The sequence below is a fragment of the Kogia breviceps genome, chromosome 4 (assembly GCF_026419965.1).
Source record: "Kogia breviceps isolate mKogBre1 chromosome 4, mKogBre1 haplotype 1, whole genome shotgun sequence".
Classification (NCBI taxonomy): Eukaryota; Metazoa; Chordata; class Mammalia; order Artiodactyla; family Physeteridae; genus Kogia; species Kogia breviceps.
The window spans coordinates 65,445,234-65,470,732 of NC_081313.1; the positions used below are offsets into that span (position 1 = coordinate 65,445,234).

Below are 25,499 nucleotides of genomic sequence, written 5' to 3' on the forward strand. Positions count from 1 at the left end.
AGGACTCTGGATCCTTCTTATGTCATAATTTGATGGTTTGGGGTCTGACTTTGCTGATCATCTTCAGGTCCTCTACCCCATTGTGTTAGTTTACAGGATTAGAAGGAATCACGATGCCTTTTGTAGAGCTCCTGCCACCACACTGACAACTGTGTTCATGGTCCATGTAGCCCAACTTCCCCCCCACCATCATCCAGCCATCTGCTTGACCTACTGGCCGCAGTTCTCCATTAAGCAACTGGAGGCCAGTTATTAACAAACACCTTCTGTTGGCTTACATGACCGTGACCAAGAAACTTCGATTGGCAGTTTGAGGTCACACAAGACACTTGACTTTAGTGTGTTTTATGTAAGAAATTTAATTCACAGGCACGACCATGTAAGCACTATATACATGTCGATTGCATGTGAATAATGCAAGGTCCATGGGCATGTATACACAGAACGGCTCTTTTGCCAAATAAGGAGTTTCTAGTTATGGAAGTATCCCTTTAAATCATCCAACACATATTTTGGAACATCTTTTAAGTTGAGAGTGGGGCTAGTTAGGTGATCAGCACAGATTTGTGTTCCGTCTCCATTGAATACAGTTCGGTGCTGGGAGGCTGCTGCCCATTCAGGATTTCCAGCTCTTAGATTTCTAGCACACCTGACATAAGTGGAAACTAGTTTCTAGTTCTTGACAGTGAAACATGAATAGAGGTGGAGGTACCTTCCTCCAGTCTGATCCCCATATACTTGTTAAATCTAAATGTCTCCAAGATCCTGGAGGAAGGAGTGTCCAGAAGGTGAAAAGAGCCTGGACCCTGAATAACCGTGTGGAAAGCTACTAAGTCAAGGAAATTAATGTGAGAAATATAATTCTATTGTGTTAAGATTTGAGAGGTTATCTGTTAGAGAAGCTAGTATGACCTTAAGTAGCAAAGCTAGGCACTGGGACTTTATTTACAATTTGTTCACAAGATATTTGAGATAACCTACAAGAATACAAAATTTAAATAGAAAATTTTAAAAAATGGGAAAATACAAATTAGATTATAAGACCAAAATCAGTGGTAATTTAGAACAGAAATACTCAGCTGAGCCACAAATTTGGCTCTTGAATTCCTGGAAACCAAAGCAATACTAAAAATAAATTCTTAAAGTTATATGAGTCATATTGTCCATAAGAAGAGAGCATACTAATTTCTGAGGCAAAGCAAAAAATTTCCTGACACTTCAGTTTGAAGAAAAAATTGTTTTATGGAGTGTCATGTAGAGAATATGTTCATTGAATAATAATGAACAATGTCCTCAACCATATCTCTTAGTACATATAAATAGTGACATTTGTAGAGACATTTCTTGTAAGGTGTTGGCATCTACCACAGGGCAACTTGTCAGTGTGATTTGGCAGTGGGGGCTAGTTAACAGAGATAAATAAGACATGTACCTTGAACTAGAGAAACTCACTTTCCCACTTTAAATGGGAAAGAAAGATATGTTGCACAGTAAACATCAATACAGAGTAATAAGTATGGAGAGAGAAGTATTAATCAGCATGTTCTGGTCAGTTTAATAAAGTTTTCTTTCCTACTTAAGGCTGTTTTTCTTTGGGGCATTTATTTTTCGTGGTTTTATTTATTTTATTTCAACAACATACATTTTCCAAGATAAGAATAAGGAACTTTCTAGATATTTTAGTTACTTCTAAGGTTACAGTCTCTGGAAACAGCACAGAGGGAAGATGAGGAGGGGTAGGCAGAGGCTGCAGAAAAGACATAGGCTTTGGATCACATAGCCCTGGGTTGAATTCCAGCTGTCACATTTATTAGTTGTATAACCTTGGACAAGTTACTTCACATCTCTCGGTTGTAATTTGCCAGAATGAGACAATAATACCTGCTTCAAAGATAGCGTACGTAAAGAGTCTGATACTTCATCCAATCACAACTATAACCAATCATCTGCAACACTACTCTGAATAAAAGATTAAAAAACTAAGCTGTACTTAAATATTTTCCTCAAATCCTGCTTTCAACTTCCTTTTAGAGGAAACAAGTGAATGGCAAAAAAAAATGCTTGTCTCTTGAATCCCTGCATATATTCTTTGGGCATTTCAAACCCAACAGTGTTTCTCAAAGTGTGTTCTTCAGATCACCTGTATAAAAATCCTCAGAAGGGTGCTTGTTGACACTTGCTCTTGGGTTTCACTCTCTTACTGAATCAGAATGTTTGGAGAGGGGCAGGAAACCTGCATTTAAAACAAATTCTCTAGGTAATTGTTATGTACATTGAAGTTTGAGAACCATTGCCTTAAACCACCTGGATTTGAACTACCTTAGTGAGAGTGGCTACTGGCAAAAACATGTTTATCACAAAAGGCGAGTCATTGTATTCACCAAACAGTTTTTATGAAGGTAGGAGCATTCTTTTCCCATATTGTTTTAATATTGGTATTAAATATAAAATATTAGAATATAAGCAGTGGAAGGATAAGTAGTCATGAAAAGAGCTGACTGCAAACAACTGAATTTTCAAAAATATTAATTTGATGCATATGCATGCATAGAGATTATTGTACATAAATAATCCTCATAATTGATGTAATTAGCTTTACTTTTCATTTTTAGACTTTTTTCTTTCTTCAGTAATTCTCCTGTGTCTATTTAGAAGCATCAGCGCAGGCTGTTTTTCTTGGTATACATAGTTAATTCTCATCATATACGTTTGTAGTTATAGTCAGTTACTAGATGAAAAGACTGGTCCTTAGGGAAGAGGATTTTTAAGGCTTGAAGCTGCAGCTGAAAGAAGTCATTGTATATCTCAACCACTCCAGCGCCTCCCGGCCTCATAAACCAATTTCTGATCACTCCTATATTTACTAAATTATTTCAGAAATGAATTCATCATCTATTTCTGAGCTATTCTCCATGACCCTACCACTTGACGACCAAGTCAGATAAATCCAGTAGTGAATTACATAGAAGAATTACAGTGCTTCTTGTCAGAAAATGTACAGGTGAGAAGACAATGGAACAGCATTTCTAAAAATATCTTTCAGAAATGAAGGCAAATTAAAATAGCCAAGATGTGGAAACAACCTAAGTGTCCATCAATGGACGAATGGATAAAGAAAATGTGGTATAACACATAGATAGAGAGAACAAAGTAGTGGTTACCAGAGGGGAGGGGGTGGCAGGGGAAGGGTGAAATGGGTAAAGAGGATCAACCTTATGGTGACGAATGGAAACTAAATTTTTGGTGGTGAGCAGACTATAGTGTATATGGAAGTAGAAAGATGGCTGTATTAGTATTCAACAAGATAGGGTTCAGAACAGGAAATATTACCAAGGATAAATGGGGACGTTTCAAAATAACAAACAGGTCAATACATCAGGAAGAAATAACAATCCTAAATTTATGTACACCTAATGAAAGAACATTAAATTTCATGAACCAAAACCTGAAAATACTGAAAACAGAAATAGATGTGAAACTACTGAAAACAGAAAAAGACAAATCCAAATTATAGTTGAAATTTCAACATTCTTTTCAAACAATTTGATGAAACAAAAAGAAAAATTAAGTCAGGCAACAGAAGCCTTGAACAAAACTATTAAGCAGTTTGATTGGTCATTTATGGAATACTCCACCCTAAAAAAGAAAAACACATATTCTTTTCCAGTACACATGGAACATTCGCCAAGATAGACCATATGCTAATTCATAAACCAAATCTCAACAAATTGAAGAGGATTAAATTGTACAGAGTATGTTCCCTAACTACAGTGAAATTTAGTAGAAATTGCTAGCAGAAAGATATATGAAACAAAAATTCCCCAAATATTTGGAAATTAAACAAAACATTTCTAAACTCATGGGTCAAAAATCAGTCACAGAGAATTTACAACTAAATAATAATAAAAGGCCAATATATCAAAATTTGTGAGATAGAGCTAAAAAAATACTTAGAAAGGAATTTATAGGATTAAATAATTTTATTAGAAAAGAAAAAGCAAAATCAATGATTTAAGATTACACTTCTAGAAACTATGAAGAGAAAATTACATGTAAAATAAGCAGAAGGATGGAAATAATAAAAAGTTGAATAAATGAGTTAGAAACCATTAAAAGCTTGTTCTTTGAAAAGTCAATAAGATCAATAAAATTGATTAGTTCCATACAGATTGAAGAAAAATTCACAAGACACAAATTACCTGTATCAGGAGTGAGAAAAGAGAGCATCCCTAAAGATCCTATAGAATTTAATTAAAAGGATAATAAAGGAATACTTGAAAACACTTATGCCAATAAATGTGAAACTTAGACGAAAAGAAACAATTTTTTAAAATATACTGCCAGGGCTTCCCTGGTGGCGCAGTGGTTGAGAATCCGCCTGCCGATGCAGGGGACACGGGTTCGTGCCCCGGTCCGGGAAGATCCCACATGCCGCGGAGCGGCTGGGCCCGTGAGCCATGGCCGCTGAGCCTGCGCGTCCAGAGCCTGTGCTCCGCAAAGGGAGAGGCCACAACACTGAGAGGCCCGCGTACCGCAAAAAAAAAAAAAAAAAATATATATATATATATATATATATATATACTGCCAGAGCTTTCTTAAAAGCAATAGGTAACCTAAATAGTCCAATAATCTCTAAATAAATTGATTTCATAGTTTAAAACTTTCCCATCAAAAAATCCCCAAACTCAAATGACTTCACTGGTGACTTCTGCCAGTTAATGAAGAAATTATACTATTTTTACTCAGTCTTCCAGAAAATAGGAGGATATTTTCTAACTCATCTTAGAAGGATCGAATTACTGATACTAAAACAAGGCAAAGACAAAATAGGGACAAAATAGAGAGTCCAGGTACAAATATAGACATATGGTTGATTTTTGACAAAGTTGCTAAGTTAATTTAAAGGAGAAAGAATAATGTTTTCGACAAATGGTGTTGGAACAGTTAGGTATCAAATGGAAGAAAAAGATCCTAACACCATATATAATTATTGATTTGATGTATCATGGTTCTAAACATAAGAGCTATAAATGTAACACTTCTAGAAAAAAGTAGGAGAAACTTTTCTGACCTAGGTAAGACAAAATATCTCAGGACATAATCATAAACTGTAAAATAAAATGAAGAAGTTACCTCATCAAAATTCAAAATTTTGCCCTACAAAACTTTTGGCTTTGTAAATGGACAAGCAAGCCACAGACTGGGAGACAATATTTTCAAAACATATGTCTGATAAAGGATTCCAACCAGAATATACATACAAAGAATACTTCTATCTCCATAACAAGAATAGAAACAAATCAGTTACAAAGTGAGAAAAAAAATTTGGACAGACACTTCTCCGAAGAAGATATAGAAATGGAAAATAAACACATCCAAAAAAAATGCCCAATATCATTAAATAGTAAAATGCAAATTAAAACCATGATAAAATGCTTGTTCTCATGCACTAGAATAGCTAAAGTTAAAAATATTGACAATATCCATTGTTGGAGAGGATATGGAGCAACTGGAACTCTTACATATCACCAGTGGGGATACGAAATGGTGGGAATGCAAAATGGGTAAAGTTAGGTAGTTTCTTAGAAAGATAAGCAAACACTTCCCATATGTATTTTCTCAGAGAAAAGAAAACCTATGTCCACAGAAAGACTAGTATGTGAATGTTCATAGCATTTTTTTCACAGTAACCTTGAACCAATTGTGATATATCCATACTATTCAGCGATAAAAGGGAATAGACAGCTGATGCAAAAAACAACATGGATAAATCTCAAAAGCATTTTGCTGAGTGAAAGAAACTAGATATAAAATAGTGGGTACTGTATGATACTGTTTACCTTAAATTCCATAAATGATGGAACTACAGTGACAGAAAACAGATCAGCTGGTGCCAGGTACTGAGGAGAAGAGGAAAGGATTAACAGCAAAGAGGCGGAGGAAAGTTTGAGGTGATGAAAAGAACTTGATTATGGCAATTGGACCATATAGTCAAAATTATTGCATATTATTGTATGCAAGTTTTGCCTTAGTAAAGGTTATTTTTTTTTAAAGAACTGGAAAAACTGGTTAACTCCAGTGTTATACAAGGGAAAATAGCTTCCCCTAGAATATCTTTTTGTGCCTGACAGTAAAGAACTGTGCAGAGAATACTGGGGGGGGTGTCAAAAGGACCAAGGGACCAGTCCAAAGGAAGGGACTCCCACTGAGCAGGTCAGAGACAACTTGAACATCAAAATAAATAATGATATACTTCATGTGCATAAAGTGAGAATTGACCAATCCACACTGTTATAAATAAATTAATGAAAAAATAAATCAGTGGGAGGAGTAAATGGAACACTCTTCTTTATAGCTAAATGCCATGCAAGTAAAGGTGGAATGGTGGTATTAGAAAATCATCAGTGGGCAGTAAAACTAAAAGTTTTACAACAGACAGGATATTCATGTAGTCTCAAAGTGTCCCACCCCTCCTAATTGTTCTTAATTATAAAGGGAAAAATGGTAACTTCACAGTGGAGAAAACTGACAGACACCATGTTAACTAAGTGATCAAAGCTAGTATGGCCAATACTGGGACAGAAGATACTGATAGCATCTTCTGAGAAGGATGCAGCAACATTTCCTTGCAAAAATGCATAACCTGAATCTAATAATTAGGCGGTACCGGAAAAACCCAAATTAACGGACAGCCTATTAAAAAAACTAGGATATATTCTGCAAAAATGTCAAGGTCAAAAACGAAAGGCTCAGGGACTAGAACTCCAGATTGAAGGAGACGAGGGAGAAATCACAGTAAAATATGTTTTGATCTTGGGTTGGATCAGGAAAAAAAAGCTATAAAAGACATTACTGACAAAATAGTAGCTATAGGGCTTCCCTGGTGGAGCAGTGGTTGAGAGTCCGCCCGCCAATGCAGGGGACGCGGGTTTGTGCCCCGGTCCGGGAAGATCCCACATGCCGCGGAGCGGCTGGGTCCGTGAGCCATGGCCGCTGAGCCTGCGCGTCCGGAGACTGTGCTCCGCAACGGGAGAGGCCACAGCAGTGAGAGGCCCGCGTACCGCAAAAAAAAAAAAAAAAAAAAAAGTAGCTATAAACAAATGACATTGTAGGCACAATTTGAATATGGACTATAAGTTAGATAGCAGTATTACATGAACATTAAACTTCCTGATTTTGATAACTTCACTGTGGTTATATAAGAGAATATCTTTGCTTTTAGAAAATACACACTAAAGTATTTAGAGGTAAAGGGGCATGATGTTTTCAACCCTCCCAAATGGCTTAGAAATAGTATGGATACAGATGGAGAGAATCATAAAGCAGTATAAACAATTCATGAATCTGGATAAGACATCTATGGGAGTTCTTTGTAGTAGTATATTACAACTTTCCTGTAAGCTTTAAATTATATCAAAACAAAATGTAAAAAAGTAACCTGGCTTAAAAGGGTCTGGGTCTCTTTTTAGATTCATCTTTCATTCTCTTAATAACTTGACAGCCATCAACTGAAAATCTATCATGTGTCAGGAATGGATCTAAGCTCAATCAGCTCTACAGAACCAAAGCTCAATATATTGTTTCTAATGTCAAAAAGTGCACTCCCTCAGAAATATAGAACTGGGATAAGTGATGTACCACAGTTGGTCCAGGACAACATGTGAGACATGAGAGAGGCACTGAGCAGATTTGGGAGGCGGGAAGACATCTGGGAAGAGATGACCTTTGAGCTGCGCTTGGAAATTGAGTGGGAGTTAACCAGGTGCAGGAGGCTTCCGGGCAGAAAGGGCACAGATACAAAGGAATGAGTTCAAGTTCAAATGAATCTGTTCAAAGAAATGCAAGTTGGTTTGTTATGAATGGTTGGGGAGAGGTGAGTAGAAGCAACGTGAAACAGGAGCCCAGAGAGCAGCCAGGGTCAAATTATGAGCATCCTCGATGCCACGTTGAAGATCTTTTCATTGTACCCCGAATGTGACATTTTTGGAAGATATTCAAGTGGAGATATTCTTCAACACAGAAGAGTCTGTGGCTCAGGAGGATAGTGTTGCGTTGGAAACTGACTTTTAGGAAACGTCAAAGGACAGAGGTCATTGAAGCCATGGGGGTGACTGGACTCATGAAGAGAGAGGGAGTTGGAGCATGAAGAGAAAAAGATATCAATATGATCCCTGAGATCATCAATATTTATAGGACACTAGGAGGGAAAGGATGCAAGTTCAGGAAAAGAGGCCAAAAATTTGGAGGAAAACCAGGAGAGAATGAAACAGCAGAAACCAATTTTTGAAAAGCAGTGGGGGGATTTCAACAACAACAACAGCAATCCACAAAGCTTAATATTAACACGTTTATTCCCAGATGAAAATCCTGTATATAGTATCTGAACTAAAAATTCATCTCCTCAGTCATCTACACATTCCTTGCAATGTGACTTACTGAGCCCTGTGGATAAGTAGGTCAGCTACCTTTCCCCCCTCTGTTTATAGAACTTCATCAGGAAAAGTAAGGAACTGTACCATCTGATTTCCAAAGTCTTTTCTGCTTTAAGCCCCTGTGATAGTACAGATGCTTGCTTGCTCAGGATCCAGGACTTGGATTTTTCTATGTTAATAGAAAACAAAGTTGCATGTGTTTCATCTATACTGTGATGTGGCAGGAACTGCAGCTGGATGTGACTTATTTCCAAAGAGGGCAGAGGCAAGGCTTTGGAAACATATTCCAAATAATTCTAACAGTCTGCAGTCATGTGAAACTTCAAGCGTTTAAAGCAACAGGAGAAACGAGACTGCTATTTGTTAGGCCTGCTCGACCACATGGCTTCATTTACATCATTACGTTGGGCTGTGATGTGGGGCTGAGGTTAAAAGTTTAGTCTTCAGACAAAACAGGTGATTCAGATGGTGTCACACATGAAGGGCCCAGTCACATACTTTCACACAGACTGTTTCTGGTTTTTTAAAAGAAAACTAGTTGTTCATCTGCTTGAAAGTATTTGTACACACATGTCATTTGTGTGCTTTTCCTATCAGTTTTGCTCAAATAACTGTCAAATATGTGCTTTGTGCAAACCCAGTGCTGACCACTGCTGAGGAATAGAAAGATGAAAATGACACAGCCCCAGATCTCGAGGAACTTCCCATCTAACAAGGGCAGACTGACAGAGAGGTGTGTGAAATGGGATCACTGCTATGGCAGGAGGGGAGAAAGAAGTCTTAGCTCACTATGTCCCATTGCAGACACAAACAGTACACCAAACCCTGAGATCTGAGTTGTAACAGCACAAAGCCTTGGAAGGAAGAGACAGTATGCATTTGAATTTGGCTATCAGCTAAAATATTAATTAGAGGTGATACAAATTTACATGAAGACTTGATATTAAACGTGGGGTGAAATTCCATTCCCCCTTCCCAAGGGAAGGAAGAGGAGCTTCTGGAAGGATAAGGCAATGTGGTTGTCGTTGGGGCTCTAATATTATGCCCACCTATGAGATTCTTCAGCTCCCCCGTTTGTGCTGTTTATATGTGAAGGAAGATTCCGAAAAAGTAAGACATTATGTATTTAACAGCCACTTAAGTAGCTCTTACTCTGTGCCAGGTACTGTTCTGATTCACAAAGAGTAACTCGATGCTTTTAATAAACTGTAAAACCTTATTATCCCCATTTTACAGGTAAAAACTTGAGGCATAGAAGGGTAAAATAATTTGCCACAGTCACATTTATTTTATTTCATTTTGTTGAAAGTTCTCAGAGGTGAAAATGGCCTAAGACATTGTTAAGAAGAGAAGGGAAGGACCTGGCAAGTGACACCACAGATGGCTCAGTCCTCAGGCTTAGAATTTTGATGCCGTCTTGAATGCCTCTCTCTCTACTTTGTGTGCACTCTTCAGAACTTACTGTTCCTTCCCCATGGTATCCCGCAAAGCACTGCCCTTAGTCCTGGGCCACTGGGGCCCCTCCTCTGGGTCCCACACCTCAGAGCCCCCCTCTGGTTCCTGGAACTGGCTGGGTCTACTGGTGCCATTCTGGAGGGTGTCCCAAGCCTGTAGGGGTCCTGGGTGGTCCCTGTTTCTCCCTTCAGGGCACCCTCCTTGTTCACTGAGGAAGTACAGACCACTTCCCACTCTTGCATCCTTTCAATCTAACTACAGATCACCTTTCCAACGCCACCTCTCAGGTGTTACACGCTGTAACAAAGCTGAACTGGCTCTTCTTCAAGCTGTCTGTCCCTTTCTTATCTCCTCACCTTTGCTTTTAATATTCCTGCCCCACTTCTGTCTCTCCCATTTCTCTCCATTAAAATTGTACCCCATCTTGAAGGTTTCACATGCCTCCCTTTCCCCAAACCTTAAGTCATATGTCATAGCTACTTCTTTTCATCTACAGTGCTTATTTATAAAACTATACTTCTTTTGTAGATTTCTCGGGGCCTCTTTAGAAGCTGACTTAAATGGCATGAAGACTAAGAGGCTTGGCCAGGGTTAGGGTTCAAATTAGTCAAATAGTCATTCATGGGCTTCCCTGGTGGCGCAGTGGTTGAGAATCCGCCTGCCGATGCAGGAGACACGGGTTCGTGCCCCGGTCCGGGAGGATCCCACATGCCGCGGAGCAACTAAGCCCGTGAGCCATGGCCGCTGGGCCTGCGCGTCCGGAGCCTGTGCTCCGCAACGGGAGAGGCCACAACAGTGAGAGGCCCGCATACCGCAAAAAAAAAAAAAAAAAAAAAAAATAATATTCATATTGGCAGAAACATTTTTACTGCTGCCAACTATTGGCACTTACATGATTAGTTTTATTACAGAGAATCACAGACATTAAAGAGAATATGAAGCTTGTTCTTAAAGGGGAGCTGGTAACAGGAATAAGCTTGCATTTCTCAAGATGAAAAGCCCAAATGCTATTTTGAGTAAAAACTAAGGACAAAAACAGTCTAAACCAAGACGGTCTAAAAATCTTATTAAATGCCATGCATCCACAAAGACATTTTTTTTCTTTTGGAAAAGAATAGAGTAGGAGAAAAGCAGCTTTCTATTTATTGCCTTTGTTGTCTTAAAAAAGCAGATTCTGCCAAAACTATAGCAATCGTGCAGATCTTGGCATCTGTGATCTCTAACAGGTTTCAGATTTCCGATAATGACTTGAAAGTCACATGTCAGCCAACTAAAGGGGCAAAGGGAAATGCTGATAGGGAGTGAGTTTTATGTGCTTTCGAAATTCTGAGGAAAAAAATATGCAAAATGCTAATCAGAGAGCCTTCAATCTTTCATCTTCCCTTTAGAACAATGATTATGCTCATAATGTCTTTCAGAGACTTAGGCAAAGAAAAAAAGCTGGAAAATCAGTACAACAAATGGCAAACATGCCATGGATGTGGATTAGACCAAGAACCAGCATAAGTGAGAACATGGTATTTGGGTAACACTGTACCGGGATTGGTAAACGTAGATCTGTTATATTTTTAGTCTGAAACACATTGAAACACGGATGTGGATGTGAAGGCACAGATGCAATTAGAGCAGGCAGTTTGGTGATGAAGGTTCAGATACCTCTGATTTCATCTAGGTCCAGCCCACCTGTCACAGAGGAGGAAAAGAAGACTCCAGAATAGTGAAGTGACCTGCTCAAGTGAACAGGCTAGCTGGTGACAGGAACACAATTAGAATCCAGGTCTCTTGATTCTTAGTGCTCTGTCTGTTCTTCACATTGCCTCTCTTTTCATTAAGCTCCATTCAGCTTAAAAAGTAATGTTAGAGCCTGAGATCCTATGGTTATCTTACTATCAAAGATGAACAATTAGGGGTCTTCCCTGGTGGCGCAGTGGTTGGGAGTCCGCCTGCCGATGCAGGGGACGCGGGTTCGTGCCCCAGTCCAGGAGGATCCCACATGCCGTGGAGCGTCTAGGCCCATGAGCCATGGCCACTGAGCCTGCGCGTCCGGAGCCTGTGCTCCACAACGTGAGAGGCCACAACAGTGAGAGGCCCGCGTACCGCAAAAAAGAAAAAAAAATATGAACAATTAGAAAATAGATCAAAATTGTATTTTCACTTCTATTGTGAAGGAACCCAACTTGATGGTTTAAGGAAGCCCTTATGTCAATGAGATATCAGGTAGCATGTGATGGTACAATCGGATTGGGGGCTGGTGGGCCATTGGGTCATAATTAGCCCAGCTGAACTGCTAGCTACAACAACAGAAATATAAATAGGAGAATATTCTCATGTTTTGCAGACTTTAGAATGTGTGTGTATGTATATATCATTTACATATAAAAGGTATTTGCTTTATTTCTTTTATTTTTGGAAGTCAGAACCTGCTATTTCCTGAAATCAGTAGTGATTGGAGGGGTGCCTGGAAACACAATATTGCTACTTAGCAACATATCTTTGGGACATGAACTAAGGGAATGTGGAAAGAGCAAGGAAGTACAGGCCAGATAGTGATCAACTAGGTAATTTGAGTTTTCCAGGTAAATAGGTACATGGGACCTTGAAATTTTTTTTTAAAGGTAATTTGACATTGTATTTATTTGTTTGAAATCATTTAGAAATTGATGTGGCACAGGAAACCTTTCAGACCTATGCAAGTACACCAATTGCAAGAATTAGACTTTCTTTTAAAAAAGTAAGGGAGTGTTTATATGGTAGGGTATAAACTGCAGATTTTTCAAAAAACTCTCCCCCAAGGCATTTTTGTTCCCAGCTCTAAAGCAGAAATCAAAGGAAGATATAAAACAGGGAACACAAAGATGTTTCTGTGCTGCTAACATGGCCCCCGGAGTCCAACATGGGATCCATACTGCAGCAAGCTCATGTTCAGAGAGCCAGGCAAGGACAGGGTGCTTTATTTTGTAGACGGCCCAGACTGTCCCAAAGAGATTAGTTTACACTAATAACAGTGCTTAAACCAAATAGCTCCATTCCAGAAGCCAATCCTAAAGCCCTCATGTCTGACCTCAGAAATGTCTTTTTATTTATTTGCATCCCTGCTCTCCTGAAATGGTAGCAAATGGCAAAAACCCTGGTCAAGGATATCCATGTAATGCTGACTTAAAGCAGGCGCAGGTCCAGGAGGGTGTGGCTCATATGCGTTTCTTTTGAAAACTAGGTTAGAAATGTGACCTAATGCTAGAAATGTCTGTAGCTCCCAGAGAGGAGGGAGCTGTGACAATCTGGTGCTGGTGAAGATGGCAACTTGCCATCCTGACAGAATTGCTTAGTCAGCTTCCAAGACACGTTCCTCCAGTCTATTTTAGGAACCAGCAAGCTACACTAGAGGGCAGACTAACTTAGACCTTTTTTCCCCTTCCAGTTTAATCCATTGTGTTTGACAAGAACCATTATATCAATAGAAATGTAGTCCTGTGAGTGAATCAAACTGTGGCAATGTTTCATTATCACTGATGGAGATTGTGCCTCTGCTGCTATTTCCTTACTTAACTTTGTCCTAGGGCATTTCATGTCTTAAACGCCTAATCTAGGTAAGATTTAAGGACAATAAAAACAACAAAATGCCTGTGAAGACAGTAGCTGGCATATAATTATTACAAGCCATCTTAATGGAAAACAAATACCACTGTGAGAAGGAGGTAATGACCAGGTGCAAACAGAATCCTTTTCCAAAGGAGGAGGAAATACATGAGACATGATCACAGTCAGATAAATTGGATTCATAATGCTAATTTATGCTTAATATGGTGCTTTGTGATTTCTCATTTTTTAAACCATGAAATCCATTTCCTTCTCTTCTACGTGACTGTGAAGCAGTCTAGGGACAAAGAGGACAAGCTGAGTGGAAATGGACGGTTCCAGAAATAAGCTCAGATGGTCCTATACCACCTCAGATCAGCCTTTTTCATAATTTTAAGATATAGTGGAGAAGGGTGCAGAATTTTCAGACTGATCACTGGGCATAGATATTATGATGAAACTGCTTGATTGACACAACTGTTCACTAGTCATTCTTTTAATTTACCCAGCTAACAGGTATAAGAAATAAATATTTCTCATAGCTAGTATATTCAGGGTTGTCCAGAGAAGCAGAACCAATAGGAGATATATATGACATATGTTAATTTACATATATGATATATAATAATAGGATAACCAATAGGAGATTGATTGATCTATCTATCTACCTATCTATTTGCCATCTTCTTAGCTATCTAATTTATTATAAGGAGAACTGACTTATGTGATTATAAAGGCTGAAAAGTCCCAAGATCTACAAGCTGGAGAGCTGATGGTATACTTCCACTTCCAGTTACTCATCCAGAAACCACCCTCAACAGACACTCCCAGAATAATGTATAACCAAATATCTGGGCACTCCATGCCCAGTCAAGATGATACATAAAATCAACCATTGCAGCTAGTCTCTTGTTGTATTTATGTCATGCTTTAGAGATTATAAAGTGCTTTCATAAACATCTCTTTTGGTCCTTCCCAGAAACCTGTGAGCTAGGTAGGACATATTGCCCTTAACCTTTTCACAGGTGATGACTGGGACCAAAAGTAATTATTAAGTCAGTAAATGATCTTCATGCCTTTTACAAATTATGAAAATGAAGCATAGAGAGATTTTGTAACTTGGCAAACATATAGTTTATAACAGATCTTCCAAATCTTAGCCCTAGACCCTTTTGACTACATTTCACATTTATTTCAAAGTCTAAACAACAGCTACAAGAACAATCAAATCTCCAAAAGATGCATATTCTGACATATAATAAAAATTTCCTTGGCCAAGCTTGTCCATGTTATAATGTACATAGTGTACCTGAAATAGGCTTGACATATTAGAATAAATGTTAACTTGAACTCATGGTAGTAGAGGTTAAAATGGGCAAGAAATAAATTGAATAAGTATGTCAGCATAATTAATAATCAAAGAGCTACAGGAACTGCCCCAGACCAAAGACTTCTTCCCACTAATAACTCAGATTTGTCAGATTTCCTTTTCTTTGTTACTTTTCTCAGACAGCACTTTTTCCCCTCAATATATTCCTGGAACGTGTAGCACATTAAGTTTATAGGATGTTTTCATTCGGTGACCAGGGGCACCAGAGCACTTTAAGGGTGTGGCCTCTTAGTGGTGGCAGATGCTGAAAGGGGGCAAAGAGCACAGAAAAGGGAACGGAACGCTGAATCAGACAGAGTTTTCATTCTCTTGGTTTTGTGAGTATATAGTAGCCATCCAGATAAAAATGTTAACTCATTCATTCATGTAACTTGTTTCTCTACCTGTAAATGAGAGTTCAGTGTAGTCACATCTTGCTTAGGGACAAGACCTAAAGTTGTCACATAAAGCAAAAATCATACACAGCCAAAATCACCCTTGAAAACCTTAAATCACCCTTGAAATGTAGTATATAGAGTTTTATAATCCTGTTTAACAATTTGTATGCCTAAATGTGTAAGATATACTGTATAATTAAAATGCATATACAAATTTTTTAAAATAGCCACAAAAATTATATGTATTAAAACCCTAGACTCACGCTCAGCATGGCATGACACTGATGCTTGGAGGGAAGTGTTAACTACAGCTAACTGAGGCTCTCACATCCCACCCCATCTTCTCTCATTCCATGGCCCCTGCTCATTCAGTGGAATGGCAGATTGAGTTGCAATGTAATTTTCCTCTTTTAATATTTTATCTTGGCATAATTTCAGATTTACCAAAAAGCTGCAAGAACAGTGCAAAGAATTCCCCAGTGTTAACATTTCAACCACATTTGCCTTATTCTTTTTTCTCTCTCGTATTTTTGCAGTAGATTTTAAAAACTGTTTTCCTTATCTGTGCATATATTGAGTTCACATATTTTAAGTGTACGAATGATACAACCCCACTCAAATTGCATCTCAGAGAAATTATGAGAGTGATTTAATTAATGTCACTGGTGTGCATTAGAATCTGACAAAAATGCATAAATCAGAGCTCAGTGAAATAAAGATGCCCAAAATGTTGACCTGGCCAAGTAAATGAATGCTAACAACTGTAAAAAATGAAAAACAGGCTTCACTGTTGATAAAAGTGCTATTTGGACTGATTTATGAAAAGCTTCACTAAACCAGAATAAAGCCTGCCTTTCTGTAATTTGCATCACTAATGTGCTATTACACATTCGTGTTTTTTTGTTTGTTTAACATAGAGATGCAAGTGACATGTATGAGCTCATGAATAATTCAAAGATCCACTGTGAGTTCTCACCTCTGATTTCCATTGTTCCTCAGCAGAGGAGGTCAGCTTTCCATTACTGTCGAAACAGGAAGAATTGTCACTGTGCAATATTATTATTATTAACATTATTACAAGTGATTATTGTGATTACAAGTGATTATTCTTACAAGTAATTATTAGGAACCTGAACTATCTGGTCTTCAAACATCAGGACACAACTCATGCATTTCAAAATATAACTCACTGCATCTTAATGTCTGTTAGCATATGAAGCTGGTAAGTTACTACCTGATGGAGAACTGGACCATCTTTGTGCTCTTGTGCAGGCTTAGCCTAGAAGTTACACTTTCTTAAACAATCTGTTTCAGATCATAGAAGATGCTAAAACACTTCTGAGACCAGAGTAAGGAATATCCAAAAAGGGACCCCCAATGAATAGGTGAAGTCAATTGAAGTCTGCTGCTCTTTTTGGAAACGACACTTTGTCAGCTGGTTGCCTTTATGATTTTAATGATATATTCAATACCTGCAGTACTGTTTCCAAATCGATGTACATACATAGAACTAATCTCTGTGACTTGCTTTGTTTATAGGATACTTAGTTTTACTTGTTAGCATATCTCGGCCCGTGCCCAACACCCACACACCCCTACCCCACCAAAAAAACAGTGAAAAGATGGAATGGTCAGTGATGGTTCAGAAGCTCACAGAGAAAACAGTCTTTCAAATGAGTGCCTAGTCAACGTTGAGGAACACCAGCTGCTTGCTCTTATCTATTATAGGCTGTGGACATATAAGTCATTGAAACATAGTAACACTGTGAATACAGTGAAATGTTTACTGTGGATATGGCACAGTGTAGGCACATGGTGGAAGGAAACTGAGGGCAATCCGAGAGCACGGAGACGGAAGACATGGGTCTCAGCACTGGATCTGCCATTTACTAGCTGTATGACCCTGGGCATATAACTTAAGGGAGAGGCAAGAGGAAGGACCGTGTCTTTAATGCAGCATTTACTGGGACAAGAACTTATCAGAAGTCATGCCATTTAATCCACAAAACAGGCCCAGACACAGATGTTGTTAGCTGTATGCTATCCGTGGGGAAACTGAAGCTCAGAGAGGTTGGAACCTGTCACCTTCTTAGAACGAGGTAAACAGGGCAGGCCACCATAAAGGTTAAGGGTATGGGCTCTGAGTCAGTCGGACAGAGGTTCAAATCCTCTGTCCTAGCTCTAACACTTATTGGCTGTGTATTCTCAGGAAAATTATTAAAATAAGCTTTATTTTTCTCATTTCTGAAATGGGAACATAATCACTCTTCTCTCCTGGGGTTGTTGTGAGGTGTAATTAAGATATTGCACTCAACTGCTTATCTCGGTGCCTGAGCCTATAAAGTGTTTAATTCTTTAGTTACGTTATTATTAATTTATGACAGAAGTAGAGTTTTTCAAACTCAAAAGCCCACAGATAACAATAATGACTCCCTTCTCTTCCCATATTATAAGCTTTTGGAGGAGCTGGTGAAATAATGTGAGGAAAGTATCTTGTAAACAGATGTGTATGCACACTTTTGCAATTGTTCTATTTGTTCCTTATGAGTATGTCCTGGCTCTCTAGTCACAATGTAAGTTTCTGAAAAGCTGGAGTCATATTTTCATTTCTTCTAGACCTTGTGTTTCTAGTTCAGATCTGTGAAAATGTAAAGTCCACAAAAAACCCTGATTCAGTAACTCTCACTGTCATTTATCTGCAGCACTTTTACTCAAATTAGAGTTTCTCAAATTAGAAACTTTTTATTTCATATTTATCATCTTGGATGGAAAATTATAATCCAATTTGTCTTATATAGAAGAAGGGTATTATTGAGACCCAAGAATGCCATGAGTCCAGCAATCACACTTTTATGATATTATAAATCTCCCCCTTCCACATGTCTTGAATATTGTTCATAGCAACAGAAATCATTTTAAAGGGGCATGTTACTATTTTTAATACCCACAGTTGTTTCAGTCTTAAACTTCTTTCTTGTCCACATGAATTGCTACTCTTACCCAGTACTGAAATAAATGCATATTAATTTTAGGGTTGTTTATTTTATTTCTGCAGGTACATATTAATTTTGGAGTCCAGTTAAGCCTGTCTAGACCTTAAATGCCAGCAGAGCTCTTAAACACATTTATTTTTTATTGTTTTTGTTACATTCTTTATTATTAGAATTAATGAATGTAGTTTTTATAAAGCTTATTACTTACTTACCCTGAAGACTGGATTTGAGCATGCTGTTCTGGTCTGCTGAGTAAATGAAGATTTAATTACAGATATTTAATTGCTTATAATGAATTCCATGGACTGGAACTAAATGAGCCCATCTTACCCATTTTCCATATTTACATGCACTGTACAAACTCACCCTGGTCTAGCTTCCATTCTGTGCAACTTTCACTACCAACTCATGAATCATCATCTCCTGGGGTTTTGATGTCAAACGTATGTATCTTGGACAGTCATACAGGGACAGTCCGTGGCTTTTTAAAAGTATATAAAGGAAAAAAATTTTGTTTGAAAGCAGAAATCAAGGTTAACCTTAAGAGAAATGAATTAATGAGCTAAAGAGGAAGATAACCTTCATTTTGGAGAAAGCATAATTGGAATTTTGAAATCAGAAACCCCACTCAAAGATTCAAGTGAAATGTGGAGTAAAATGAAACTCTAATATCTAACCATATTTATTTTCAAAAAAGTCGAATACAAAATGGAATATAATGGAATAGAGGGATTTTGGTGGTAGCAGAACATAGTATTAATATTAAACTGTAACAGTGATTGATTAAAGTTCAGTTACCATTCCCTTTCACATTACTATTTTTTGGTGAAATGTTATGGAGAAAACTATACTAAGATTTAATGAACTGAATTTTAGTAAAAATTTATTTTGCACTAGAAACACATTTATCCCCAAGTATAAAACAAACTTAAAATATGTATGTGATCCTGATGGCTGATGAGTGCTTTAATCTGAACAATTTTATGATTAAATTTTCACTTCAAATGAAAACAGGTATTCATATTTGGACTTAGAATCTGGATACCATTTATATTGGCTTGAAAGCAGGGAGTTAAAAAAACTAGTTTCAGCAAAACTGTCTCCATCAATATGACTCCCAATATGGTGCCAAATATACTGTAAATTCACAAATAGTTTTTTTTTACTTTAAGTGTTCTTTGAATGTTATGTAACATCGTGGTCCCTCTTCTCTGTCTTGTGCATATTTCCTTTATTAGGAAGTCCATCTCCTTCTCTCAGACCTCACCCCTGGGATGTCCAAGAATCCCTCAGGGTGCTGGCTCAGGTCTTAGAGTGGGTCACCCTCGCCTTGGTGCTGGATCCAACTTCAGCTAGGCCAGGGAACCTAGGAGGCTGATGAACTTCACAATCATCTCTAGAGATAGTTGCTTCAGAAGGAGCTGCAGAAGATCTCAGGTCAAACTCATGGAATTGTCCATGATCACCACTAAGACCACTTTTTTTTTTTTTTTTTTTAATTCACTGATGCAATCCTAGCACCTAGATTGATGCCTGGCACAGGGCAGTAGCTCAGTAAACATTTCTTTTTTTCTTTTTTCTTTTTTTTTTTTAAAGAAGATGTTGTGGGTGGGAGTTTATTTATTTATTTATTTGTTTGTTTTTGCTGTGTTGGGTCTTTGTTTCTGTGCGAGGGCTTTCTCTAGTTGTGGCAAGCGGGGGCCACTCTTCATCGCGGTGCGCAAGCCTCTCACTCTCGCAGCCTCTCTCGTTGCAGAGCACAGGCTCCAGATGTGCAGGCTCAGTAGTCGTGGCTCACGGGCCTAGTTGCTCCACGGCATGTGGGATCCTCCCAGACCAGGGCTCAAACCCGTGTCCCCTGTGTTAGCAGGCAGATTCTCAACCACTGAGCCACCAGGGAAGCCCAAGACCACTTTTAACACTGCCTGCTGTTAGGCTGGAAGTGCTGACCCAGGGGCTGAGCTTTCTGGTCCAGTGGTTGCCACTGAGGCTGGTGTAAATTCCTCCTCTTGCGACAGTGGTTCAAGAATGTGATACTGGCCTCGGGCAATGGAGTAGCTCTTTTTATTTGATAACACAACAATATTCTCGCTGGCTGCCTTGGGTGTTGGAACATGTTCTAGGGGCCAGTAGTTTATAAATGTGGGGTATCCATTCCACTTTGGTCCTCCTCACCGTCACACTGCATGAACAGTCAGCCTTTATTCCCGTCTCTCATGGGGATTTTATTTCAGGGCTCTCATTGCCCTTCCCTGCCACTTGCCATTTGTAAGGATTATCTCATTTCACCTTGTTAGGTTTCAGTATAAATCTTTTGAATCTTTATAGAGATTTATCAACCTTCTGCCCAACAACCTTCAAGATCTCCATCCAACATCTACAAAATATCAGTTCTGCCTCCCTGGATTAGCCTCTACAAATATTTTCATTGAAGCAATTGTTTTCATAGAAAATACTGTATTTCATGAGCATTTCCATTTATGAAATTACAGTGTTTTAGGTTTTGGATAATGATCAAGACTGAACTTAAAATTATCTGAAAGAATAGTAATTTAGTAGAAATGATCTTCATTTGAAAAAGTGTGATACCCTTTAAAAAATTCTTAGTTTGTCTCATTGAAGAAAACTGTACAATATATTCTGGAAAAATATGAAACCTAAATACTCATGAAAATGTACTTTATCACATTTCATGCAATAGCTTTATTATTTTACTTTTTTTCGCATTTGCTATGAAGATGACAAAATGAATATAAACAGTACTCACAAAATTTGACATGTTCACTTTTTTGACCTTCAGAAAAATCAGATAATACGTGATAAATTTTTAAAACTAGCGCAGCATTACATGTGGTCTATTGGACACAAACCAAAATCAGTTGATGCTTTTGACAGAAAAGAACTGCAGACATAAGGGTACGGTAGGAGGCTCTCTGAATGTCGTGAGCTGGAGGGGATGGGTTAGGAATAGGTGACGTCAGAGTGACCATGGGTAAAGATGTGAACACTTTCCTTCCTGTATGACCCTAAAAGATAGATGGAAGGCTGTTTGAATGTAGTCTAGCTTTGGATGATTTAAGATATACAATATATTAACAGTCACAAAAATATTGAACAATATTTTCAGAGAGTAGGGAACAGAAAAACATCTCCAGTTTAGTCTTTGACTCACCCTCAACGAGTTTCATGGCCCTGACTACGAGATATAATGGCAATCAATGGCACAAAGGGTTTGGGACATCTCAATACCATGGGGTTAAAGTCAGCTGTCAGCAGGTATAAGCAAAGTCAGTATTCAAAACAGCACTTTTCATTAAACTAAAACAAATTAAAAATATGCATGCTTTCTTTCCCTTGAATAACACATTTGTAAAGAATTATTGGGCAGACCCTTTGAGGGAAGGGAACACCAAGCATTGCATTATCTCAGGGATTTGGGGAAAGATTAGTTCAGTCAGGTTGTTGGAGATGTCAGCAGGGGAAGGAGGCTGACTTTCACTATCTCTGGTTCTTCTTGATGGATATGTCATCATGGACTCAGAGTGATTAATTGGAGTGATTTTCACCTCATATTTCTTCGACTCCTTGCACTTGGGCACAATTTTACTGATTACTCTTGGCTCTGTGACAGCCTAAGATAGTTTAACACATCAAAGTCACAGCCATTGGAATGGAACCCTGTTATTTTTTAATAGGAAGGGGCCCTAGTCATTGTTTAGATCTTTACCTTTACTTTAGACCTAAGACGCATACAAGTTACTTGTTACAAGGATAGCAGGAACAGCTAACATTTATGGGCATTGTGATAAGCAAATAACATGGACAATTTCATGTAATCCTCACGATGATCCTGTGAGGTCCCCAAAGGATTGTCATCCTATAGTCCCCACTTTACAGCAAGAAAACTGAGGCACAGACAGGTTTAGAATCCTGCCCAGAGTCACACAACTCAAAAGAGCAAAAGTGGAATTTGATCTAAGTAATCTGGCTGCAAAGGCAAAAGCTTAAATCTTATATCAATACTATACTGCCTTTTTATTTTATGCAAAATTACATGGCAAATTAGTGCAACCCAGGTTGTCTGCCTCCGAGTCTTCTGCTATTAATCATTTGATTGAGCAATGGTAATAGCCTCTAATTTTAAATATGTTCATTCATCTATATTATATATACATACACACGCATACATGTAATCAGCAGCCCTTACTTCATTGTCTTGCCCCTTTCCTGTATCTTTCTTTCTTTTCCCAGCTTTACTGAGATATAAATAACAAATAAAATTGTATGTATTTAAAGTGTACAACTTGGTGATTTATGTATATATTGAGAGATGGTTACCACAATCAGGTTAATTAACACGTCCATCACATCACATTGTTATGTTTTATATGTGTATGGGGTGAGAACACTTAAGATCTACTCTCTTAGCAAATATACAAATATACAGTACAATACTATTATAGTCACCATGCTGTACATTTTGTATTTTCCTAAAGACCTTTGCCATGAGTTTAATTTACTCACCCTTAAGAATTTTGTACAACTGTTAATGTAAGTAACTGTTTGCGAACTAGGAGCAGCTTTTTGTCCTTCCCAACTCCAATTCCCATATGTGAATTCTTTTTCCATTTGTTCCATTTCCTTTCAACAAAAGGCTGTTTCTCTTCTGTATATTCCCTTGTTGATCAATTACTTTCCTTCAGCCCAAACACAAAATCCCACACTCTTGTAAGTACCTCTAGCAATTGATTTTATTTTTTGTCTTACTTGTGAATTATCATACAGAAAAGCACATACACATAAGCTCCTTGACAGATTAATTACCATACAATGAAGCCACCCTGGTCAAGAAATCAAACATTGCCAACACTCAAAAGCCCTTTGTGAGGGCTTCCCTGGTGGCGCAGTGGTTGAGAATCCGCCTGCCGATGCAGGAGACACGGGTTCGTGCCCTGGTCCGGGAAGATCCCACATGCCGCGGAGCAACTAAGCCCGTGAGCCATGGCCGCCAGGCCTGCGCGTCCGGAGCCTGTGCTCCACAATGGGAGAGGCCACAACAGTGAGAGGCCCGCATACCGCAAAAAAAAAAAAAAAAAGCCCTTTGTGGATGCTCCCTCATTACGCACTCCCACCTACCAAAAGGTAACCTCTATCCTCAATGATGTGTTGTTTAATTTTCTTTTTAATATGTAGTTTTACCAGCTATGTATGCATACATTGAGTTTAATTCAACCACTGTGATTTTCATTGTCTTCCTCTTTTCTTCATCTCCTTTAAGATGTTCTATGTTCTTCTTCTTGTCACCTTCACATTTCCAGTACAGAAACTCTCTGTTTAATCTTTGCGTCATGCATATTTGTTCTGCAGTTTAATCAAAGTTTTCCCTCTACCATTGAGGTGTACATTCATCTCTTGTGAATTCTCTGCTTGCCTTTTTATTTTATTTATTGCTTAATTTTGTCATTGCATCCCATCATTCCCTAACACTATGAAAAGAAAGCAGAAATTCAGAAATGTGTTAGGGAAGGAGAAGTGGCAGGGTATGGCACTTAACTGTTTCTTACCTTCAGAGATAAGGACTTGAGTATGTATTCCACTCTTCGTGAGCTCAGATCTCCAAAAGGCTGCATGTCAGCTGCTTGCACTCCTCCACAAAGAGCTGAATCAGTCCTTCCACACCACCCCACCCCATAAAAAATCCTAACGGAAAATGGAACACGTAATACATAGAACAAAACCTGGGAACTCTTTGTGCTTATTAGAAAAGGCCTATGATCTTCTCCAGCCAAAAACATTTCAACATTGGTCCATTTAAAGAAAATGACTATGCAGCCATCCCAAATCATGTTTTGAAGACCATTTTATGATCTGGGAGAAATGCTCAAATTTCAAATTTTTTACAGTCAGTAAAGGAGCAGGACCCCAGACTCTATACAGAGCATAATCCCAATTGGTGAAATAAATGCAAGGGGAAGAAATGTGGAGGAGAATATTACAAAATATTACCGTGTTTATCTCTGGGTGGTGGTAGGATTCTGAATAATTTTTTACTTTGTTCTTTACATTTTTCTGGATGTACAGGCTTTTCTATAAGGAGCATGTTACTTTCAAACCTGAAAAAAAAAATGTTATGTTCAAAAGAAAAGGAAAGAAAACTAATGACCTCGTCAGGTAGTTTTCTGCCTATTCTCTGACGAAAAGAAGCAAACAAAAACAAATCCGGGGAGAGTTAAACAAGCCTCAGTGTTTGTCTGAGTCAGAGCCCTGCTCTACAGTCATCATGGACCATTGCTCCCCCAGCAACACAAGAGTGCCGCTCCGGAGAACAAAGTCCCAGAGCTGTCTGGGGTCTTGACCTGGAGGAGATTTTGTTTTGATTGCAGACATTTAGGCTGGCACTGCTTTGCCCTTTCTGTTCCCACTCCTCTGGTGCTTTGATCTGGGCACTATGAGGTCGTACTCAGCCCCCGGACTTTTCACCTTACGTACCCCTAAGTGTTTCAGTAGGACCTGGGATCCGCGTTCCCCTGGTTAGTGTGGAGGCCGGGAGAAGCAAAGAGCTGCCTAATACTGCGGTCCTCGCCACCCTACACCTGCGTTCTCATGCCTGTGGGGGACACGCGGGACACCAGGGCATAGGGCATGGCCGATTAAGGATATCCACTCTGTGGGTTCTTTCTTCCTGCTCTGAGCTCGCCCCTCACCCCGGACCCCCAATCGCTGGAGACTGCAAACGATGGGCAGCGCCAGGAAGCAGCTAGAAATGGTGGGTCTCCGTGAAAGTGGGAGTTTGGGTTGCAAAGTTAATTGCAGTTTTCATCAGGATAAAGATATCCAGATGTGAGAGAGAATTAAGTCCTTGACCGTGTCATGGAACAGATGACTGAGCTAAAAGAAACATTTATTCTATGAAGGAAGAAAATGAATACACCTGCATTATTTTCTGTCTATTCTCATGTTTCTCAAATTAAATTAAACCATCAAACAGGTTATACTCGCTAAGGGAACAAATGCAATACTTTACTCAAGAGTGTTTGATGTAAATTTCTTAATGAAGGAAGGATAAAAATACATTTACATGATATTTATGGATGTTGTAAGCATTGCAAGGGCTTACACAAAACTTCTTATTCCCAAACCTATCATATAAATGTGCTGAATCCATTCGGTACATTTTATCCATAGAACATTTGTGAGAAGTTATGAGAACAAGTTTCAGGTGTGGCTTGTATCTCATTACTTTAAAGTAGTACTTTATAAGATTTTTGACTGAATT

At 38.6% G+C, this 25,499-nt stretch overlaps 1 long non-coding RNA gene across 3 annotated transcripts in view; it reads right to left on the reverse strand.

Annotated features, from left to right (window-relative positions):
* The window catches only part of LOC136794163 (uncharacterized), a 28,402-nt gene extending 4,528 nt beyond the window's left edge, over positions 1–23,874 (reverse strand). Inside the window, exons 1-3 of one of the 3 annotated variants that reach the window (XR_010840531.1) lie at positions 23,788–23,874; positions 18,436–18,468; positions 16,207–16,252 (exon numbers count right to left, since the gene is read on the reverse strand). This is a non-coding gene — a long non-coding RNA (uncharacterized lncRNA). Of the gene's footprint in view, positions 1–16,206; positions 16,253–18,435; positions 18,472–23,787 lie in introns of all 3 variants that reach the window. The other 2 variants (XR_010840532.1, XR_010840530.1) reach the window with 2 other exon arrangements.
* Between the last annotated feature and the right edge of the window lie 1,625 nt (positions 23,875–25,499).